Source organism: Phoenix dactylifera, chromosome 6 (assembly GCF_051530095.1).
Source record: "Phoenix dactylifera cultivar Ajwa chromosome 6, Ajwa_hap1_PhDact_Kaust_v1.1, whole genome shotgun sequence".
Classification (NCBI taxonomy): domain Eukaryota; kingdom Viridiplantae; phylum Streptophyta; class Magnoliopsida; order Arecales; family Arecaceae; genus Phoenix; species Phoenix dactylifera.
Window position 1 is genome coordinate 25,425,172 of NC_143195.1, and position 25,189 is coordinate 25,450,360.

Sequence of the window (25,189 nt, forward strand, 5' to 3'; positions counted from 1 at the left end):
ATATGATAAAATTATTGAATCAAACTTTTCATGCCATTGTTTTGGTGCTTGCTTTAAACCATATAATGACTTGACCAATTTACAGACTTTTCTTTCATTTCTAGAAAGAACAAATCCTTCTGGTTGTTCCATATAAATCTCTTCATCAAGATCACCATTTAAAAATGTTGTTTTAACATCCATTTGATGAACATGCAATTTATAAATTGAAGCTAATGCCATAAGAACTCTAATGGATGTTATTCTTGCCACTGGTGCATAAGTATCAAAATAATCTATGCCTTCCTTTTGTGCAAACCCTTTGGCTACTAATCTAGCTTTAAAGGTTTGTAAAGATCCATCTGTATTGTACTTCTTTCTAAATACCCATTTGCATCTAATTGGCTTTGATCCTTGAGGCAAGTCCACTAGAACCCAAGTATTGTTAGACAATATTGAGTCCATTTCATCATTTATAGCCTCTTTCCAAGAGGCTACATTTCTTGATGACATTGCCTCACTATAAGTCTTAGGATCATCCTCAATATTTAATAAAATGGGTATTTTCTTGAGTACAGTGGTTCTATTACCTTCAACAAGAAAGACTATAGATTGAGAAGAAATAAAATCAGGACCTAAATTCTTTTCTTTTCTATTTCTCTGACTTTTCCTAGGCTCCAAAGAAGTATTATGCTCCTTCCTTTTATTATTCTCATGGTTTGACATGCTGGGAGTTAAGTCAGTTTGTGAGGGTTGTGTGCTATCAATGGTAGGAATAGACTCAGGCACAAAATCAATACATAATTTATCTTCTATAAATTCTGCATCCCTAGTTTCCACTATAACATTAGACTTTAAGTCTAACAATCTATATGCTTTTGAATTTTGAGCATATCCTACAAACACACTTTTAATTGCTCTTGGCCCTAATTTGGTTCTCTTTAGATCAGGAACTCTATAAAAGGCCAAACACCCCTACACTTTAAAATAGTCTAAATTTGGTTTTCTTCTTTTCCACAATTCATAGGGTGAAATTTGCATTTTTCTGGATGGAATTCTATTATGAACATGACATGCAGTGAGCAATGCTTCACCCCACAAATTTAAATTTAAAGATAACTTAGCATTTAAAATTATTGCATTAACCATGTCAATTAAAGTTCTATTTTTTCTTTCAGCCAAACCATTTTGTTGAGGTATATATGGTGCTGATTTTTGGTGTATAATACCGTGCTTTTCACAATAAGTAGAAAATTCATTAGAAAAATATTCTCCACCTCTATCACTGCGAAGAATTTTAATTTTCTTTTCTTTTGATTTTCTACTTCTGCTATATAACATTTAAAGAAGTCAAATGCTTCGTCTTTGCTTCTCATTAAATGCACATATGTGTATCTTGAGCAATCATCTATAAATGTTATAAAATAGCGTTTGCCACCTCTTGTTAGAATTCCATTCAATTCACAAATATTGGAATGTACCAATTCCAATATTTGAGTATTTCTTTCCACCTTGGGAAAAAGGCTCTTAGTGATTTTTGCTTGAATGCAAATTTCACACTTATTATTGTCTTTATGCATATAAGAAATATATCCATGCTTATGCATAAAATGTAATGACTTAAAATTTAAATGTGCTAGTCTAGCATGCCATAAAGAACAAGAATCAACAATGTAAGAAGAATGTGATGATACTTTATTAATGTTATCAAGACTGAGTTTAAATATACCATTACAAGGTTATCCCTTCCCAACAAAAATTCCATTCTTAGAAAGGACCACCTTATCAGATTCTAGAACAACTTTAATTCTTACATAACAGACTAGCAGATACAAGATTTTTTCTAAATTCTGGGACATGCAGGATATTTAACAAAGTCAGTTTCTTACCAGAAGTAAATTGAAGTTCAACAATTCCTTTTCCAAGGACTTTTACAGGGTTGTAATTTCCCATTAGTACTTCTTGACCAACAGCAGCACCTTCATAACTCTTGAATTGTTCTCTATCATTGCAAACTTGAACTATAGCGCCAGAGTCAAGCCACCACTCAGACGACTTGTTGGCCGTTGCCATATGTATTTCTGTAATCATACTAATTTGCATTACAGAAACCATAGCAACAAGATCTTTGATCTCTTCTTCCACCATGTTTGCATTGTTTTCATTGTTGGTTGAACTTGGACTGACTTTCTTTTCATTGTGACGATGCCTGCACTCACGAATATAATGGCCTTTCTTTCCACAATGATAACAAATTTTATTCCTTTTGTTGGGATTGATATTCTTCTTGAAGCTAGAACCTTTCTTTTGCACTTGGAAAAATTTCTAACTTCTTTGGTTTTTGTTAGACTCCTTTTTACTAACATAATTCACATTAGAATTCAGATACAGAGCATCTTGTTTTCTAGTTTCTTCTTCAATCCTTAGATGCTTTTGTATCCGTTCTACGTTTAAATCTTCTGTCATGTGCAGAAGTTTCTTCCCATAATCATTTCAAGTGGAAGGAAGTTTTGCAATAATTGCCCCCACTTGAAGTGACTCAGGAATAATAATTTTAGGATCACGGAGTCTACTAACCAAAACTTGCAATTCATGTACTTGATCCATGATTGGTATGTTATCAGTCATCTTAAATTCAAAATATTTCATAATCAAAAATTTGTCCGTACCTTGCCTTTCAGTTGTATACTTCTCCTCTAATGCTTTCCAAATTTCTTGTGGAGACTTCAAAGAGACATAGAGATCATAGAGACAATCTGACAATGTGTTCAAAATGTGGCCTCGACAAACAAATTCATCATCCTCTCGCTTCTTTCGTTCTTCTTTGACTTGATCAGAATCTTGTGGAGTTTCAGGAGGAATTGGCTGTAGACTTGGATTTAACACATAAACGATTTTTAGTGCAGTGAGAAGAAATATCATCTTGTCTTTCCAACTAGTGAAATTAGTTCCATCAAATCGATCTAACTTGACGAAATCTTGATTCATGACTTTGAAGGCAGTACTTGATTCAAAAGCCATTGCGAATATCACCTTAAAATTGTTGAGGAGAGTGGGAGGAAACAAGAAAATAAAAGAAATTGTAGAACAATTCAAGGCTTTGAGGCGCGTAAAATCGCTTTCTTTTAGGTGATATTTACCCCCACTTAAAGGAGTTTGCTAATAGGTTCGTAGCAAATCACCCCCATGATACAACAAAGCCTTAGGGAATTCTACAGATAGCAATTCTAAAGAGATTCCAAAAACTCTCCTGAAACTGTTTTAGAAACTAAAGGAAATAACTTCTTTTGACAGAATTGCCGGAAGTGGGGAAATAAAATATTGCATATATAGTCAAATCTGGCCAAGGCTCTCTATTTATAGAGACATGATGCCTCTTCCCAATCGATGCATTTTCTATTTCAAAATAATCCATCTTCTGCTGCATCTATTGGCATCAAACGATACATCTCTTGTCAATCAATTAAATTAAGTTGCCGCAATTTTTGACTTTATTCGTAACCATCCGTGAAGCAAAGAACGATTCGCACAGATTCCCAAACTTTTGATGAAAAATTATATCTTTAACAGTCACTTTAAAATAACCGTTTATATCTTCAATGGCCACTTTAAAGCAACTATTTGTGTTATATCTTCAACAACTATTTTAAAGTAACTATTCTTGTTATATCTTCAGCGGCTATTTTAAAGCAACTGTTCATGAGGTTTGATCCGGAGTGATTAATAAGGGGGTGTTAATTACCATGACCATGATAGTAGAGAAGAAGCTGGAGATTTGCATTATCCACCTTTGCATGATCATTGTTGCTCCATCTTGAATTTGGAGAGATCAGCAAATCGGGAGAAGGTAGATGGGAGGATGGTTATGGTTCCATTGACACTCACTAGACTCTCTAGAGGAGCATAGGGTCAAAGGAGGGGGAAGGCTCCAAAATATGTCGGTCCCTCTCATAGACTAGAAAATAATTAGTAGGCATCTTAAACCTTTCTTGGCAAGGATGTTTTAGTTTTTTGTCCTTGTCCCTTAATAGTGTCAAGGGGTAGATAATGAGCTGGATCATATCATTACAACAAAATTGACTTGGTGGTATTAGTTGCAACTTTTTTGAATTTTGGGGTCTAAGTATTTCTAGTGAAAATTTGGAGGGATCAAAATATGTTTTTTAAATTAAAAAAACAAAAAATGAGAGGTGGCATACCTTTGGTTGCTACATGTTGACATGCAATTTCAATCTTGGAAGATAATGTTTCTCAAAGTTAGAGACTTAGATAATAATGTAATGCTCTTGCTATTCTTCTTTAAAAGAAAAAAAGTAGAAATAATTTTATAAGGTATTGTCAGTTCTTAAACATCTAAACTGACATAAATTATCTATGAATCCAATACACGAGGTTATAAGGTGGAAGAATGAAAAGCTTTTCTATTGTCATGTTATCCCAATTGTTTTCTTATTATAGCATGCAATCGGTCTTCTTAGAAAAACTTGGGTCAATGATGCAAGATTACATGATTCGAAGTTGCATTTGAAGGTAGATCACATTTTCATTTAAAGTAGAATAAGATGCAATACATAATTTTGACTAGAATTTATAGCTTCGTTCTCCATTAACCATAACTAGTGGAGGGCAAATGCAACATATGAAAGAGATGAAGCAAGGATGGTTCCCTTGCATGGGTTTCTCTTTTTATCTTTTAGGATTTTTTAGACAAAATCTATTCAAAAAATAAAAAAGAAAAATATTTATTCAATCATGTTTTCTTTGCCACTCAAAAAATGCGTGAATATTAAATAAAAAATTATTTTGAAGGTGCCTGTCATTGCATTGAAAAAGTTTCTTAACTCTAATTACTGCTAAGTTAGCAACTCAATATTCAACTTCCCATCCCTTTAAGTCACAAAATTATTTTTTACACATGGCAAGAGAAAATTCTAGTGTGCATAAAACAAGCACTATGATACAACATGAAGAGTGAAAAGTGACTTATTCGCCGGAATTGATATTTCAAGATCAACAAATAAATTGAAGGCAAACTAGATTGAAGAACTTTTTATTTAATGAAAAAAAAATTCTCCAAATTTTTTTTGCTAATATATATAAAAAAACCACTTTCATACAATGACGTAGATGCACATATATAGAGCATGACCCCTTACCCTAATTCGGATATTGCGTACAAAATTATACTTAAAATATAATTTACAAATAAGAAAATATGTAGAATTATTCAACTACTGATATAAAAATTTATTTAAAATTCGATACTCTAAAGAAAAAATTATAGGAAAATTCAGTGAGAACTGCTACCTTACAAATTCACTAACATTTGTGAAGCTAGGCATGGTCCACTGGTCACAATACCTGCTCAAAAAATTGCAATGCTGCATCACACCCTCTAATGTAACATTACTAGAAACAGAAACGCAAAAGGCTTCAAAGTCCAGCATGGGACTTTTCCATCCTAAGATTGCATTGAATAATAATAAGGTATCATAATAGGCCTTGCCTCTTTCTCTCTGTATTATTATTATATATTATAATATGATTAGCGATTCTGGTCCTTCTATAAAATCATGATTAAAAATATTGTTCTACACATAGCTGCAGCAGCTCAAGCACTGGAAGGAAGCACCTCACCTTCATCTCAACCATTTGATGTTACATACATGGGCCAAGAGAGGCAGGCACCGGGCTCAACCAAGTGCTAGCCAGTAACACCTCTTGTATCCAGCATGAACCCGATATGAGCAAGATTTCTAAGAAATAACCAAGCTTCACATTTTGTTGCAGCTGATGCCCGCCCGTTCAGGATATTCTCTAGAACGGAGTATGCTTAGAATTTATTTCTCTAGAAATAATGACCATTGTCCTGGTGGCCATTATTTTAAGATGTTAAAATAGCAAAGTCGAATCTTACGTATTTTTTTTATTTAAACTCTAGCTTGGTTAAGAATCTAAATTTATTTTAAATCCAATCACAAATAATCAGGGGAGGAATCCGACCTGCCAATTCGATCCGTGTTCGACCCATTCTAAATAGGTTTGGATTTAATCTAAATAAATTTTGATTATAAATAAATTGATCTATTTAATCTATTTATTAATTAGATCGGATGGATATTTTAGATATTTAGTATATTTAACCTATTCAATCCGTTTAATAAAAAAATCTCTCAAAAACCGTTCCAACCTGAGCTCATAGGTTACTAATGCTGGTTTAATGGATGGAACGTGTCGAATAGCAAAGCAGGCAGGGGCGGGGTTGCGCTCGTCCCCTTGTGCTAGTAATAATAATAGCATTCTTAGGCCCAGAAGTCAGCCCCGCATCGCACTAATAAGGACCTTGTACTGGGAGATCATAGATCTCTCGGCTCCACCGCGAGCGTAGAGTACTCTGGGCCGCTCGAGGGGGTGGTCGGCGGCCCCGCTGCCCTCTCTACCCTAAGGCAGCCGTACTCGCCGCAGTTCAATCATACCATGGTGTATTTTTATTGCCATAAATATCATCAATCAGTGGCAGGAAAGCTCTCCTTTTATTTGTTTCTATTCATTGGGTGCAGCACGCGAAGAAAAAAAGGGATAAAAGGATAAAAATAGCAGGAGGAAGGAAAAAAAGAAAGAATAAACTACTGAAATACAAGCATATATGAGGTGACCATACGGTGGATGCCCTCATTCTGTACCCCATCTACTCTATGTGAGTAGACAAGTGCGACGCAAGCGGGGGAGCAAAATTTCTTTGTTTCAAACCAGCAGATACTCTCTCTCTCTCTCTCCCCCTCCAAAATTCCAACCGCCAAAAATTTTTCTCTTGCCGAAAAAAATCCAAAGTCTCCAACCCCCCCCCCCCCCCCCCCTCTCTCTATCTGCATCAAACCCTCCCACCTCTCTCTCCACGGACCCTACCAACCTCTCCACATCTCTAACCCTAAAGTTTCCAACCCCCCACCTCTTTCTCTCGCCATAAGGAACCCCACCCTCCCATCTCTCTCTTGCCGGAAGGAACGTCTCTCTCCATTTGGTCCGTCTTCTCGGCGTTTTCTAGTTCTCGACTTCTCACAGGCGAGGGGCGGCCGCGTCGGCGCACTTGTCCAGGCCAAGAGGCCGACCGCCGCCAGGAGGAGGAGGGCGTCGAGGAACAAGGCGCCTCCGGTGAATGAGAACCCGGTGAACACGTCCACCGAGCGTGAAAGAATAGATGCCCTACAAACCAATCGCAATATGTAGTGCGAAGGACTTTTCTTTGATTTTTCAAATCATGTACATAACATTTAATTATGAATAAAGGCATTGTGTTTCATCATATATTGTTTATTATATTTGTGATGAACCCATTAGATTAGGACAATGATTTTAGGACCATGATGAGATCATATTAGTGAGACCTAAAATTCTAAAATACTAATCTTAAGTATGTCCAGTTGATTGGTACATTAAGTCGGAGATCAATGCTACCGGCAAGACTGGCACATCTTATGTATGCTCGATGCAAAGGGTGATTGATCTCACAATCACTTATGTGAGATTCTAATACAAAGATGTGGGTGCTCATTAGAGGAATGAGTTCACTGAATTGACCTGCCAAGAGAATAGCTTATGAAGTCTTACATTTCAAAAGATAATTCTTTTAGTGGGAGTTGTGCAACTGATCCTTTGATCTGAGATCACCATGGTATTTTGTACACATAAATTCATGTTTTGGTTTACGCTTGTTGGGGAAAAAAATGGACCACCCCACAAGTATAATTAAAGCACCCAAATCCGACAGCAGGCCGAGCTCAGAAGGCCGAGCTCAAGCAGACCGAGCTAATGTAGACCGAGCTCAGAAGACCGAGCTCATGCAGGCCGAGCTGAGCTCATGTAGACTGAGTTCAGAAGGCCGAGCTCAAGCAGGCCGAGCCGAGCTCATGTAGACCGAGCTTAGAAGATCGAGCTCATGCAGGCCAAGCTCAGAAGATCGAGCTCGTCGTCCACATGCTGCGGCCACGCCCTGCAGCAATCTCGCCGTACCATGCTTTGCTTGCCGGCCACATCACGACACATCAACCAGGGACCATACCCTGCTACGATTGTCAGCAATTAATGCGCATGGTCTCCATGGATCTCCGGGTTACTCAAAATCCCAGGCCATCCATGGCAACTCATCGACTCACTCAACTACGTCCGGTCACCCACAACAACTTATTGGCTCCAGTTCCGTCCTCCACGGCAACACATTAATTCAGATGACCACACTCAATCATAACGGTAACTCATTTAATTCGTCCGGTCACATCACAGGTAACCTTGTATCCCTCCTATAAAAGAAAAACCTCTTCCTCTTAGAAAGGGCTGGACTCTACGAAACTAGAGAGGATAATCTCTCTCCCCTTACACATTAGCCCCCTATGACTTAAGCATCGGAGGGCCGGCGCCGGAGATCCCGACCACCAGCTTTTTGCAGGTCCTCCGGAGGATGCCGCCCGCTGACGGACCACCACCCGCCAACTCTCGTCGAAGCTCCTCCTTCTCAGCCACTGGTCGCCCTCGGGTCCAATTTCCAGCAACAGTTGGCGCTAGAGGAAGGGCCCGAGTCGTGGCCATGAAGCTAAGGAGTAAGGGAGCCTCTAACACCTTCCGACATCGCGTACCAAGTCCTGGACAATCAATCCAGAACCCATCACCAAGGCCTCCGGCGGATCCAGTCCCCCAAGTTCAACCAGAGCAGTTCAACCTGCTTGTTCAACAAGTCCAAGCACTCACTGCGGCCGTTCAAGGCCTACAGCAAGTAGAAGACCAACTTCTACTCTCTCCTCACGAGCATGAGTTCTAAGGATGCTGCTCGCGGCATCATTTTTCTGTAGAGCGTCGCCACCACCAAAGCTCCCACCGAACTCAACCCCCAAGCCGGGAGGGCTTGTCCCGCATCCATTATCCTGAGAGCTCGCGCCGAAGCTTGACGCCTCGAGTACGGGAGCACCCATCTAAGGCGGGGTCTGCCCCATGCCAAGCTGCAATAGGAGCCCCACCCGAGCTCGCAGAAAAGTCGAAGACTTGGAGCGGCAGATACAGATGCTTCAAGACCGAGGCCCAAAGCGAGACGCCGACCTTGACTTTACAACAGAATCTCCATTCCCTCAATGGATCATGGATGAGTCAATCCCCCAGAGGTTCAAGATGCCACAGATTGAGCCATATGATGGCTCATCCGATCCTCTGGATCATTTGGAGAGCTACAAGGCCCTTATGACACTCCAAGGAGCCACAAACGCTCTACTCTGCAAAGCCTTCCTAGCGACTCTCCGCAAGGCAGCTCGTCTTTGGTTCTTCGGACTAAAGCCCAGCTCGATTCTCTCCTTTGAATAGCTGGGCAGGCAGCTCGCCATCCATTTTGCCACTAGCCGGCGTCAATGCCGCAGACTCCCTCTTCACCATCAAGTAGAAGGAGGGAGAATCCTTAAAAGACTCCATCAGTCACTTTACCTCTGCCACATGGGAGATTCGTGATCTCGACCAGTCAATCGCCATGTCGGTATTGAAAACTGGAGCTTGGTCCTACAAATTTTTCTTCTCCATCGAGAAAAGCTTCCCCGCCGACTTAGTTAAAATGTTAGCCCGAGCTCGCAAGTACGACAAGGCTGAGGAAGCCATGGCCTCTCGGCGGGAGGCAGCCGAACGACCTGCCAAGATGCAGAAGACACGCCACGAGGAGCGCTCCCAACCAAGCAGCAGATACCCCTAGCATGAGAAAGAGCCTCCTTGGCCCAAAAGCCTAGCTCACTCGATGTCCCCCCTCCAAAAGTTTTAGACATACACTCCCCTCATATCCACCCGAGCAGAGATCCTCATGGAGATGGAGGGTCAGGGCTACCTCCGACCTCAGTTGAGGATGCGACCGATAAAGTCGCGGAAGCACTCGAAAAAGTACTGCCACTTCCACCAAGATCGCGGCCATGATACGGAGGATTGCTACGAGCTCCATGATGAGATCGAGGCACTTGTCTGCCGAGGTCGGTTGAGTTGTTTTGTCCATGATCATGCCTATAGGAGAGAGTCTGAGGAACAAAACCCAGTGCTGCGTGAGGAGCAGGGCGACAATTGACCTTTCGCGGGCATCAACAATATCATCAGAGGGCGGGCGAGTAGAGGCACCTGAAGCATCGAGCTCGGAAGGAGCTTCCTCAAAGCATCCGTACACTGCGAAAGTCATCTCTTTTTCCGATGAAGACCAAAGGATTTTATGATGACGTTGTAGCTATTTTCTTCATCATTGCAAGGCTTTAAAAAGAATTTTAGTACATAATGAAAGCTCGGCTGATGCCTTATTTTATAATGCCTTTCAAAGGATGAGCGCCCCTCTGGCTAGATTCACAGGAGATTCCATCCCAAGAAAGTACTATGAAGTTAAATCCCCTCATGGTCCAGAAGATCGAGCTCATGCAGGCCGAGCCGAGCTCAAGCAGGCCGAGCTCATGCAGGCCGAGCCGAGCTCATGCAGACCAAGCTTATGCAGCCGAGTTCAGAAGGCCGAGCTCAAAAGACCAAGCTCATGTAGGCCGAGCCGAGCTCAGAAGATCGAGCTCATGCAGACCGAGCTCAGAAGACCGATCTCATGAGGCCGAGCTCACGCAGGCCGATCTCATGCAGACCGAGTTCAGAAAAACGAGCTCCAAAGGCCAACCTCAGAAGGTCGGTGCTGAGCCAAGTCCCGAGGGACTTCGAAGCTTGAGAGCCATCAAAATATCTCCAAAAGGTACAGAACGCCACTTTGGCTTCAAATAATTTCAATATTTTATCTATTTTTAAGTCGGAGAATCCAAAAAACGACCTACGGGTATCTTTATCTCCAACGTCGCCCCACTTCGAATAAGGGCGCACAATCGCCAACGGACGAAGTCCGTCTCCTGTATGTGTCTCCAATGATGCCCCGACCAAGCTCAGGATGCCTATTCGACGCCATTCGACGACATTCGACACCACTTCGACGACATCCGATGCTATTTCGACGCCATTCAACGCTATTCGACGTCCTTCAACGCTATTAGACGCCTCCTACGACAACACGCCCCGATCTGAGTGGGGGCACCCTGCTGAGTCAACCACAAGCCAAAGAAGACTGCTGAAGTCGATCTTAGAGCAAAGTCGCTTAGCTCCGCTTGGACAGCTCGGCTTAAGGCCATTAGCTCCGACTGCATGAGAGGTACACCCTACTTAGCACATACATCTCCAAAGATATTTGGCTATATTACAGGACGATCGACGACTGGACTACTACCTTCGCCCGAGCCAAAAAGCAGCTCGAACTCGAAAGTCGGGGGTAGTGTTGGGGGAAAAAATGGACCACCCCACAAGTACAATTAAAGCACCCAAATCCAACAGCAGGCCGAGCTCATGCATGCCGAGCCGAGCTTAGAAGGCCGAGCTCAAGTAGGCCGAGCTCATGCAGGCCGAGCCGACCTCATGCAGACCGAGCCGACCTCATGCAGACCGAGCTCAGAAGACCGAGCTCATGCAGGCCGAGCCGAGCTCAGAAGGCCGAGCTCAAACAGGCCGAGCTCATGGAGGCCGAGTCGAGCTCATGCAGACCGAACTCAGAAGGCGAGCTCAAGTAGGCCGAGCTCATGCAGGCCGAGCCGAGCTCATGTAGACCGAGCTTAGAAGGCCGAGCTCAAGCAGGCCGAGCTCATGCAGGCCGAGCCGAGCTCATGCAGACCGAGCTCAGAAGGCCGAGCTTAAGCAGGCCGAGCTCATGCAAACCGAGCTCAGAAGACAGAGCTCATGCAGGCCGAGCTCATGCAGACCGAGCCGAGCTCATGCAGGCCGAGCTCAGAAAACCAAACTCGTCGTTCACATGCTGCGGCCACGCCCTGCAGCAGTCTCGTCGTACCATATTTTGCTTGCCGGCCATGCCACGATACATCAACCAGGGACCATACCTTGCTATGACTGTCAATAATTAATGCACATGGTCTCCACGGATCTTCGAGTTACTCAAAATCTCAAGCCATCCACGGCAACTCATCGACTCACTCAACTACGTCCGGTCATCCACAACAACTCATTGGCTCCAGTTTCGTCCTCCACGGCAACGCATTAATTCAGATGACCACACTCAATCATGACGGTAACTCATTTAATTCGTCCGGTCACATCACAGGTAACCCTGTATCTCTCCTATAAAAGAAAAACCTCTTCCTCTTAGAAAGGGCTGGACTCTACGAAACTAGAGAGGATAATCTCTCTCCCCTTACACATTAGCCCCCTCTGACTTAAGCATCGGACCCGGCAACCAGCTTTTTGCAGGTCCTCCGGAGGACGCCGTCCGCCGACGAACCGCCACCCGCCAACTCTCGCCGGAGCTCCTCCTTCTCAGCCACTGGTCGCCCCCGGGTTCAATTTCCAGCAACAACACTCATTCATGATAATAAGTTGTGTACGAGGTCTTCTGGATATGGTGAATTGTGTACGAAGATTATGAGTAGGTCAACAAGGAATCAATCACTTCTAGTAAGAGAAGATCCCATCCCATTTATTCTAATCATATGATAATTCAGGAAGGCTTTGATCAAAGCAGAATGAAAATTTGAAAGAGTTTCTAATATTTCATTATTCGAATTATCATTAGAAGATTAAGAGAAAATGAATATATAATTGAGTTTGATATAGATTCATGCTCATATACATATTTGGGATGTAGCTTGATTGAAGGATTGAATTGCACGGTAACTTGCCACTGAAGGGTATTTTTGGTATTTCCACCAAATTCTATATCTTCCGGGTAGACATGACACGTTACTAGACGACAATCTTGTCTTATAGATTTGATCGAATTAAAGAGTTTAATTCGATCACCAATTAGAAAGGATTCTAATTGTTAAGTTCGGGTTCGCATAGTTTGGACCTAAATCGATTAGAAGAGTTCTAATCAAGTTAAGTCAACTCGCACTCACACCTATTGCTGGCTAAGTATGGAAACCCAATGGGTCACACACAAGAAAACTGATCAAGGGTCTAATTAGATTAGATCATATTTGCAAGATGAACATGCTAGCACGTGTTGCAAATCTTAGCTCCTGATTCAAATTGGATTCGAGTCTGATTCGAATTGGATTCGAATCTGATTCGAATTGGATACGAATATGACTCTTAATTGATCTAATTTGATTAGATCATATCCTAATATGGGTTAGCCAAGAGTTGGCACCTAATTGGCTTAGTTTGAGTCTGATTGGATTAGATTTGATAAATCATTCATTTTAGACCGTTGGATCTTTATCTACCGTTGGATGAAGACATAATGGTGAGGTGGTTTGAACCCAATTGGATTGGGTTAGGTAGGGCCTTTAATCATGACCCTTTGATCTTCATCAGCCATTGGATGAAGACATAATGGGATCATGATGAGGCGCCTTGAATTGGAGCCCTTGGATTATCATTGAACCGTTGGATGATGACATAACTCCCTCTCCTTATGGCGCCTTGATTTATAGCCCTTGGATCATGTGATGATGGGATTCATGGCGTGATGGAGCCTCACATGGGATGATGGCATGAGGAGGTGCTTCCTTGATTAGTTACGGATAAGGCATCCTTATCTCTTTATCAGATAAGGATTACATCTTATCTCTCCATAACTTCCCTATCATGATAAGCCTTCTCATCAAAAGGCACATCCCTTGGATCCCACGCCTCCCTTCATGGATGAAAGGATGGGATGCATGCATCCCTACGCCATCTATAAAAGGAAGTCATTCCACCATATTCCTTCATCCCATTCCACCACATTCTCTCTCCCTTATCCCTTCTTTCTTACAAGGCTTTGTCTCTTTTTAGCATTGCTTCTAGGGTGTCCTAATCCAAGACAAGGTGGCCTTCTTTAGGACAAAAGGATTAGAAGTAATTTTAGAAAGAAGAAGAAAGTTAGAAAGAAAGAAAAGCAAGCCATTAGAATTCTTTGGAAGAATTCTGCATTAAGGATCAAAGTCTTTGGAGCTAAAGTCTTGAATCAAGTTTTCGTGTGGATCACCATTGGAGGGCGGACACTTGGACGCCTCGTGGAGATCATTCATATTAGATTAGCGTTAGAGGTATTCTTCTATTCCTATATTTATATTTATATATTATTTGATTGTTACCATTAAGGTGATCTAGGCTTATAAGGGTTTCATGTTAAGGGACTTTATTAAGAAATTTTTAAATTTCCTAACTTCCGCTGCTCATTATGATATGATAAAATCCTTCAGTGGTATCAGAGCCATCCTTAATTGGTTCAATCAAATGATTATGCATGTTGTATGATTGTTAATTTACTATGAGATAGTAATGTTATATGTTTAGAAAAATGCTGAATTGTATGATATGATATATAATAAAATGTCATGATATGAATTTTTTCATATGAAGATATGTTGAAGCATGTTAATTGATTCAATCAATTGGTAATAATTTGTACATGCTATGAGATAGCTATGATGTATGATAATTGCTTTTCATTTATATATGCTATGAGATAGATATATAGTTTATTGTAGCATATAGATAGACATAATAAATATGTTACAATTATAGAAGGTGCTTGAGACTAGTAAACCCTCAATAAAAATTATATTAAGTCATAGTGTTGAAAAACTTTGGGCTAACCCATTCTAGAACAATTAATCTAATTGGTGTCTAGGAAAGCACTAAAGGTGGTTACTTAATTAGGATCTTACTCTCTGAGTAAGAGGAGCCTCCCACCTACTTACCTGGCCAATTATTTGATTGTCTATTATAGATAAGCTTAATATTGATAAAACACTACTGATATCCTTCCTTCATACCCCGATATTATTATGTCAAGATCCATGCTAGTTTGTTGTGCAACCACAAGGCTTACAATAGGGACTGATGTTATACTGTTTTGGTGCATAGAGATGCTTATGGCATATTTTAATATGTTATTTTGTTGTGCAACCACAAGAGCAATATTATTCGAATATGACTATATGGAAATAAAGGATTTGACTTAACTAAAATATTATAGTTTGTTGTGCAACCACAAGGCTATAAGTGTTTTAAGAGGACAAGATAAAGTTGAGAGTTGCATGAGATGCAATTGGAAAGAGTTTCCTACCTTTGAATTCATAAAGGTTTGTTGTGTAACCACAAGGCTTTTATGATGAATTAGGATCTCAACCCTACTAAGAAAAATTAGGTTTTCTCATTTATCATAGGAGAGGGCTATGATATTCGATAAAAATTGTAGGAAACGATTAGATAAAAGTTCTTATTTAATTGTATACATGTCACAATGATTGGTCTGCTTATTTTAGTTTCGTTCTTGCTTATGTAGAATTATTAAATGTCTTCTTCACTTTCACTAAGAGGCATCTTATATGCCAACAAGTTGACCGATCCAAACATGTGGACTGGTTGAGGAATCTAAAAATTGTACTCACTCAGGAGAAAATTTTCTATATACTTGAAACCCCTGATCTTGGAGATATAGGGGATAATGCTACTGAAGAGAAGATTGCCACACATAAGATGTGGAAGAATGATAGTTTGACTGTCAAATGTATCATGCTGGCCTCTATGTCAAATGAATTACAAAGGCGGCATGATAGCATGGATACTCTCTCTATACTTCTCAATCTAAAAGAGTTGTATGGAGAGCAGAGTAGAACTGCTAGATATGAGATATCTAAGCAATTGTTCCGTGTTAGAATGAATGAAGGAACGTCTGTGCAAAACCATTGTCTTATGGTTATAGACTTGATCACCAGATTAAGTCAATTAGGTTTTGCTATAGATAGTGAGCTCAATCAGGATTTGATCCTGCAATCACTACCTGAATCATTCTCTCAGTTTGTTGTGAATTTTTACATGAACAAGCTGAACATCTCCCTGCCTAAGCTGTTAAATATGTTAAAGACAACTGAGACCCATATCAAGAAAGAAAAAGGTCCGATCCTTCTTGTTAATAGGGGCCCAAGGAAGAAATCAGGCAATAAGGGTTCTAAGAAAAAGTTGAACCCTAAGAGTAGCATCAAGAAGAAGAAAGGAAAGAAAATCTCCGGAATAAGTACTTGTTTCCACTGCGGCAAGGAAAGCCACCGGAAGAGAAATTGCAAGAGTTTTCTTGCAACTGTAAAGTCTGATGCAAGAGTTGCATCAAAAGGTATGTTTATGTTACATCTTATTTTGTTATTAAATTTTTCAAATTCAAATTCATGGGTATTGGATACCAGCTGTGGTTCTCACATTTGCAAATCTTTGCATGGACTGCAGAAAATTAGAAGTTTGAAGAAAGATGACTTCGAGCTTTATGGCGCTGGAGGAGAGTCCATCCGGGCTGAAGCTGTTGAAACCTACTACTTGGAATTACCTTCGGAAGAGTTTCTGAAATTAGAAGATTGTTATTATATGTTCAAGATTATTAGAAATATAATTTCTATTCCTTTGTTGTTAAAGAAAGGATTTGAAATTAATGTAAAGAGCAACGGTTGCTCAATTTCTTTTTCTAATAAAGTCTATTGCAATGACATTATGGGAAATGATCTTCTTGTTCTACCTCTTAATGACAATGTATTTCATATTGATGAAAATAATAAAAGAAAGAGAGAAGAGTTGAATAATACCCTCCTTTGGCATTGCCGACTAGGTCATATTAGTGAGTCAAGAATACACAAGTTATACAAAGGAGAGTTCTTTGATCCTTATGATTTTGAATCATTAGAAACTTATGAATCTTGTCTTATGGGTAAAATGACCAAGTCTCCATTCACTGGACATGGAGAAAGGGCAAGTAAGTTGTTAGGACTTGTGCATTTCAGATGTATGTGGTCCTATGACAACTCCAGCTAGAGGTGGATACTCTTACTTTATCACATTCACTGATGATTTATCAAGGTTCGGATATGTGTATCTTATGAAACATAAATCCAAAGCCTTTAATTAGTTTAAAGTGTATCAAAGTATGGTTAAAAAAAAAATTGGAAAGTGTATTAAAATTCTTCGATCTGATCGAGAAGGTGAATACCTTTCTAGTGAGTTTTTAAATCATCTTAAAGGAAATGGCATTCTCTCTGAATGGACACCTCCGTATACACCACAGTTAAATGGTGTAGCCGAACAGAGGAATCGTACTTTATTAGATATGGTACGGTTCATGATGTGCTTTACTGATTTTTCTATTTTTTTCTGAAATTTTGCCCTAGAGACTGCTGCACTAATATTAAACAGGGTACCTTCTAAGTCTGTACCTAGCACTCCATATGAGATATGGAGAGGAAAGAAGCCTAATCTTAAGTATCTTAAGATATGGGGTTGTCAAGCTTATGTCAAAAGAAACTTTGGATACAAGCTAAGTGCTCGATCAGATAAATATATTTTTGTAGGTTATCATAAAGATAGTATAGGGTACATCTTCTATCATCCCACCGAACAAAAGGCTTTGTACGTATGCATGCCACTTTCATGGAGAAAGAGTTTTTCTTTGAAAAGTGTAAGGATAGAAGAATTGAACTTGAAGAAGTTCAAGACCTACAAATAGATACACAAGATATTCCTCGACCAGATGTACCCATTGATGAAGTACAACCATAATACACATCTTCTCTCCAAAGGTCAGATAGAGTGCGAAATGCACCAAAGAGGTATAGGTTTATCATTGAGAATGATGAAGCCCACATCATTGAAAATGATGATCCTCTGACCTATTCAGAAGCTGTTATGAGTAGTGACTCTAACAAATGGCTGGAAGCCATGAAATCCGAAATAGACTCTATGTATACTAACCAAGTATGGACTTTGGTTGATGCACCAGAGGGTGTAAACCCTATAGGTTGCAAATGGGTATATAAGAAAAAGATTGGAGCAGATGGCCAAGTAGAAACCTACAAGGCTAGATTGGTGGCAAAATATTTCAGACAAAAGCAAGGAATTGACTATGATGAAACTTTTTCACCAGTAGCTATGCTCAAATCTATTCGGATTATGCTTGCAATAGCTGCATACTATGATTATGAAATCTGGCAGATGGATGTTAAAATCGCCTTCCTTAATGGTCATCTTAAGGAAGAGGTTTACATGACACAACCAGAAGGATTTGTCTCAAGAGGGAGAGCAAATCAAGTATGCAAGCTTAAGAGATCTATTTATGGATTAAAGCAAATATCGAGGAGTTGGAACATCCGTTTTGATACAACAGTCAAAGAGTTTGGTTTTATCAAAAATGTGGATGAACCATGTGTGTATAAGAAGACTAGTGGGAGTGCCATTGTCTTCTTAATATTATATGTAGATGACATACTAATTATAGAAAATGATATTCCTATGTTACAATCGGTCAAGATTTGGTTATCAAAAAGCTTTTCCATGGAAGACTTGGGAGAAACATCCTATATACTTATTATAAAGATCTATAAGGATAGATCTAAAAGGATACTAGGTTTGTCCCAGTCTAGGTACATAGATCATGTGCTGAAAAGATTCAGCATGGAAGGAAGTAAAAGAAGTTACTTGCTTATGAGTCATGGCATACGTCTCTCTAAAAAAATGTCTCCTAAGACATCTGAAGAGAGGAATATAATGAATTCTATTCCCTATGCTTCGGCAGTAGGATCGATTATGTATGCTATGCTATGTACCAGGCCTGATGTTGTTATGCCTTAGGCATAACAAGTAGATTCCAGGCTGATCCAAAAGAGGATAGTTGGATAGCTGTGAAAAATATTCTTAAGTACTTGAGAAGGACTAAAGATATTTTTCTAGTTTATGGAGGTTCTGAGTTGAAACTAGAAGAATTTTCTAATTTTATTTTTCAGTCAGACCCGGATGATAACAAGTCCACTTCAGGATATGTCTTTACCCTAAATGGTGGTGTAGTGAGCTGGAAGAGTTCCAAGCAGCAAACTGTTGTTGATTCAACTACTAAGGCAGAATACATTGCTGTAAGTGAAGCCGCTAAGGAAGCTGTCTGGATGAAGAAATTCATCTCTGAGTTAGGAGTAGTTCCTGAGATTGCTGAACCACTCCTAGTTTATTGTGATAACACTGGAGCTGTTGCTCAAGCAAAGGAACCAAGGTCTCATCACAAATCCAAGCATATTCTAAGACGCTTCCACCTCGTTCGAGAGATTGTCGAGAGACATGACATAGTCATTGAACGAGTAGACACAAAGAACAATTTAGCAGATCCGTTCGCTAAAGCTCTACCACAGTAGCAGTTCGATCGCCATCTCGATTGTATGGGGATGAAATATAAGGGCGATTGGCTTTAATGCAAGTAGGAGAATGAAAGAATAGATATCCTACAAGCCAATCGCAATATGTATTACGAAGGACTTTTTTTTGATTTTCCAAATCATGTACATGACATTTAATTATGAACAAAGGTATTGTGTTTCATTATATGCTATTTATTATATTTGTGATGAACTCCTTAGATTAGGACAATGGTTTTAGGACTATGATGAGATCATACTAGTGAGACCTAAAATCCTAAAATCCTAATCTTAAGTATGCCCAGTTGATTGGTACATTGAGTCGGGGATCAATGCTACCGGCAAGATTGGCACATCTTATGTATGCTCGATGCAAAGGGTGATTGATCTCACAATCACTTATGTGAGACACTAATATAAAGATGTGGGTGCTCATTAGAGGAATGAGTTCACTGAATTGACCTGCCAAGAGAATATCTTATGAAGTCTTACTTACATGTCAAAAGATGATTCTTTTAGTGGGAGTTGTGCAACTGATCCTTTGACCTGAGATCACCATGATATTTTGTGCACATAAATCCATGTTTTAGTTTACACTCATTCATGACAATAAGTTGTGTATGAGGTCTTCTGGATATGGTAGATTGTGTATGAAGATTATGAGTAGGTCAACAAGGAATCAATCACTTCTAGTAAGAGAAGATCCCATCCCATTTATTCTAATCATATGATAATTTAGGGAGCCTTTGATCAAAGCAGAATGAAAATTAGAAAGAGTTTCTAATATTTCATTATTCGAATTATCATTAGAAGATTAAGAAAAACATGAATATGTAATTGAGTTTGATATAGATTCATGCTCATATATATATTTGGGATGCAGCTTGATTGAAGAATTGAATTGCACGGTAACTTGCCACTGAAGGATATTTTTGGTATTTCTACCAAATTCCATATCTTTCGGGTAGACATGACACGTTGCTAGACGTCAATCTTGTCTTATAGGTTTGATCAAATTAAAGAGTTTAATTCGATCACCAATTAGAAAGGATTCTAATTGTTAAGTTCGGGTTCGCGTAGTTTGGACCTAAATCGATTAGAAGAGTTCTAATCAAGTTGGGTCTACTCGCACTCACACCTATTGCTGGCTAAGTATGGAACCCAATGGGTCACACACAAGAAAAATGATCAAGGGTCTAATTAGATTAGATCATGTTTGCAAGATGAACATGCTAGCATGTGTTGCAAACCTTAGCTCCTGATTCGAATTGGATTCGAATATGATTCGAAGTGGATTCGAATCTGATTCAAATTGGATTCGAATATGATTCTTAATTGATCTAATTTGATTAGATCATATCCTAATATGAGTTAGCCAAGAGTTGACACCTAATTAGCTTGGTTTGAGTCTAATTGGATTAGATTTGATAAATCATTAATTTTAGACCGTTGGATCTTGATCTATCGTTGGATCAAGACATAATGGTGAGGTGGTTTGAACCCAATTGGATTAGGTTAGGTAGGGCCTTTAATCATGACCATTTGATCTTCATCAGCCATTGAATGAAGACATAATGGGATCATGATGAGGCGCCTTGGATTGGAGCCCTTGGATCATCATTGAACCGTTGGATGATGACATAACTCCCTCTCCTTATGGCGCCTTGATTTATAGCCCTTGGATCATGTGATGATGGGATTCATGGCGTGATGGAGCCTCACATGGGATGATGGCATGAAGAGGTGCTTCCTTGATTAGTTACGGATAAGGCAACCTTATCTCTTTATCAGATAAGGATTACATCTTATCTTTCCATAACTTCCCTATCATGATATGCCCTCTTATCAAAAGGCACATCCCTTGGATCCCACGCCTCCCTTCATGGATGAAAGGATGGGATGCATGCATCCCTACGCTATCTATAAAAGGAAGTCATTCCACCATATTCCTTCATCTCATTCCGCCGCATTCTCTCTCCCTTATTCCTTCTTTCTTACAAGGCTTTGTCTCTTTCTAGCATTGCTTTTAGGGTGTCCTAATCCAAGACAAGGTGGTCTTCTTTAGGACAAAAGGATTTGAAGTAATTTTAGAAAGAAGAAGAAAATTAGAAAGGAAGGAAAGCAATCTATTAAAATTCTTTGGAAGAATTATGCATTAAGGATCAAAGTCTTTGGAGCTAAAGTCTTGAATCAAGTTTTCGTGTGGATCACCATTGGAGGGCGGACACTTGGACGTCTCGTGGAGATCATTCATATTGGATTAGCGTTAGAGGTATTCTTCTATTCCTACATTTATATTTATATATTATTTGATTGTTACCATTAAGGTGATCTAGACTTATAAGTGTTTCATGTTAAGAAAATTTATTAAGAAATTTTTAAAATTCCTAGCTTCCACTGCTCATTATGATATGATAAAACCCTTCAGAGCGAAGGGAGAAGATCAGGTTTCTGAAGGGCGGGGGCGAGGTCGGAGGGTTGGTTGGGGACGAGACCAAGGAAGGGGTTGGCGAAAGGAAGATGGATGACGACGATAGCAGGCCGAGGAGCGCCGATAAGCTCCCCAGTGGGGAGGACGAGGGAAGCACGATGCCCCTTCTGGAAAAGGTCGGCCTCTTCTTTTTTCTTCTGGTTATTTACAGTAATGTTTGGTTAAACAGGTCAGAAAAGCATAAACCTAAACCCGACCTGTTTAATCAGCCTGTTTATTAAATAGGTTAAATGGGTCGGATCGGGTTGCCTGTTTATTAAGCATGACAGATTCACCCGACCTAATTGCCACCCCTACAAATAATGCGATCAGCTTATGGTCAATCCAAATAGGCCCATGCTGCAAAATCTCCTAGTCTACATAGGTCATGGGTCGGATCCACTATTATATCATTTATGCTTGCAAGGTTAAAGATCCAAATCTATTTAAATCCAGTCATAAATAGCGCGATCAACTTATGGTCAATCCAAATAGGCCCATACTGCAATATCTCCTAGTCTATATATATAGGCAATGGGTCGGATTTGCTTTGATATCATTTGTCATAACCCAAAATCTCATCCAAAAATACTAGTCAGAAGATATTATTTGGGTTCCATGTCCTGTATAAGTATATAAGATTTTCTGGCAAATAAATGATGTGTAACTAAATACACACCTGCACAGATCTTCACATACTCTCTTCATTTAAGCCTCGGCATCCTCGCAAGGCTAAAAGTTCAAACTATTTAAATCTAATCACAAATACCATGATTGGCTTGTGGCTAGCCCTAATGAGTATATGCTGTAGTGTCTCATAGTCCAAATAGGCCATGGGTCGAGTTTACTCTAATACCATTTGTCACAAATCAAGATCTCATCTAAAAAAACTAGCCAGAAAGTATTATTTGGATTTTTTTGGCCATGTATAAGTACTCAAGATCTACTCAATACATAACCAATATAGGACTAAATACACATCCGCATGAATCCTCAAACATTTTGTTGCGACTTCGCTTTCCAGAAGATAACTCTCTAGATGTTGGTTCGGATGGTATAATATATACCCTAGAAACTTCTAATTAGCTTAGCATTAGAATGTACACTTTGTTGGCAGCCCCCATCTCATCTCTAGGGAGCTGTGAAGATAAATTTTGATGGGTCCATAAAGGAGAATGCAAGGGGGGCAGGTTTTCTTCTTTAAACTTCCATGGAGCCCCAAGATCAATTCCTTTTTGCTCTGTTCCTATGGGTGGTGTACACTGCGGAGACCATTCTTCCATCCTAGTTTTCTCCCATTTTAGTTGCAGACAACTATGGCTATCCACTTCTAAGATCTTGGAAGCGCGACCGCTGCCTGCCGCACGATCGTGACAAGCTCCGAATCATTGGAGAGGCGATGGAGACAATCCATCACTCGGCCAAAAACAGTGTTGGGCCAATAACAATGTGGCACAGCACAAAATGATGCTCCGTTTGATGGGACGTAATCAAACCAGAAATGGATGCTATGCGAAGCGTGCAAACTAATGATTAAGTGCGAGCCGGACATCCACTGCACCCATTAAACCCAACAGACAGCGACCGTGCACCACCACGAAGATCCCACAGTTGCTCCCATAATTTGCAGCTAAAGGTCCCTTTAACGTGACGCAGCTTTTTGCGTGACTCGTGTAACCTTTTTTTTTTTTTTTTTTTTTTTTTTTGCAAATATTGGACAACAAGCGTGAATCCACTGAAATTCATGGTTTACACTATAAAATATTGTACAGCATTCGATAGCAACCGCGAAAATATGTACGGCTATCAAATAAGATGACCTTGTATGCCGTACAAGTATCTAATGGTTAACTGTCATCTATTTTTTGATGGCAGCCAAAAAATGCTACCCTATATTCTATGATGCAAACCACGCATTATAGGAGATTTGGGTTATTGGATAAAAAAAAATCTTCCATGGATTCTATCTCTGCAAGGCATCTCACTGTTGGGTCATTGTGCTTGCAGGGTTGGTGCGCTTACCGTCTATATATATATTTATATATATAAAATCTTAAGGAGCATTACATGATTTCTTCCAATATAATCTAACTCATAGGATATTCAGAATTCAACAACAGATCGAACCTTCGATTTGTTGGAGGTAAGATAGAAACGTGAATTCAATCATGGGAACAAGATAGCGCATGAGACACCATCTTAAGCTAGATTACTTAGTACAAGCAAATCGTTTGTGAAGCATGCTCCTCCTATAGTCGCATACACCTAGGAATAGGACTACAAACTGATAACAAGGAATTTATTATATAGACTTGAACTATAAGGCTAATTAACAACATCTATTCTACCATGCAATGCCAACTTCTCCAATATATCTGTGTACAAAGCTGTTTGATCGTTCATATTTTCTCAATTGTTTTTCTCATAACATGCATTTCGATCTAGAAGGATCATCAGACTCAATGTGGCCATTTTGACCACAACGAGTATTCAAGAGGATCATCAAACTCGATATGGACTATTTTGGCTACTACACATATCCAGAAAGATCAATAGATTCGACATAGATCATTTTGGCTACTACAGGATCTAGAAGGATCATTGGACTAGATGTGGATCACTTTAGCCACTATGGATATCCAAAAAGATCATCAAACTTGATGTGGACCATTTAGCTATTACGAGTATTACTAATAGGGTCCAGAAATATGATCTATCACATCGAAAAGTTGAGTTGCAAGCCAAATTTTCAAAAGTCACAGCTCTGTCATACGATGTAACTTTTTTATGAAATCAGATAACTTTTCGAGATCTACAACATAGGACCAACAAGCCGAAATTCCATCATTTGGATTTTGAAATAAACCGATTAAACCTAAAGTTTTTTTTTTGAAAAAAACTTTGATCAAGCGTATCTTCCAATTTATAAAGAATTAGGTAGACAATAGAAGACAAAATTGATATAGAAGTCGAAATCTATCTCCTATATAATTTTAGTTTTTTTTCGTGATTATTTCTATTAGTCATATTTATTTTTGGAAATCTAGTCCTATTCAAACTGGAGAAAAAATTTGATCTGAATTATAAAAAGAAGGACCTCACGATAATTATAAATAGGGGTTATGTACTTCACTTTATAGTGTGTATCATCAATAAAAGAAAATCGGACATCAACCATACTTTTGCATTTTTTTATATTTTTTTATTTTTTTGGGAGAGATTCGAGTTGAGCGGGTTGAGAGAATTCTTTCTTCTTCTTGATCGAATTAATTTCTCACCTCTGCCTCTCCCTATTCCATATTTTGTCATGTGTTTCCCTTTTTCTCATGCGGCTATTCATTGCAAGATCAAAGTTTTGAATCCTCCTAGTAATATTTATATTTTTATATAAATTTTATTTATCAAAATAAAATAATATATATTTTGCATATGCTACATTCTAATCTAAGTTAAATGGAAAGTAGTCCAAAGTGTACGCCACAATGTTCTGAAAGCATGGGACAAGGCATGAAAACAAAAGTCCTCTAGACCTACAAAAGCACATTGGCAGTGGAAA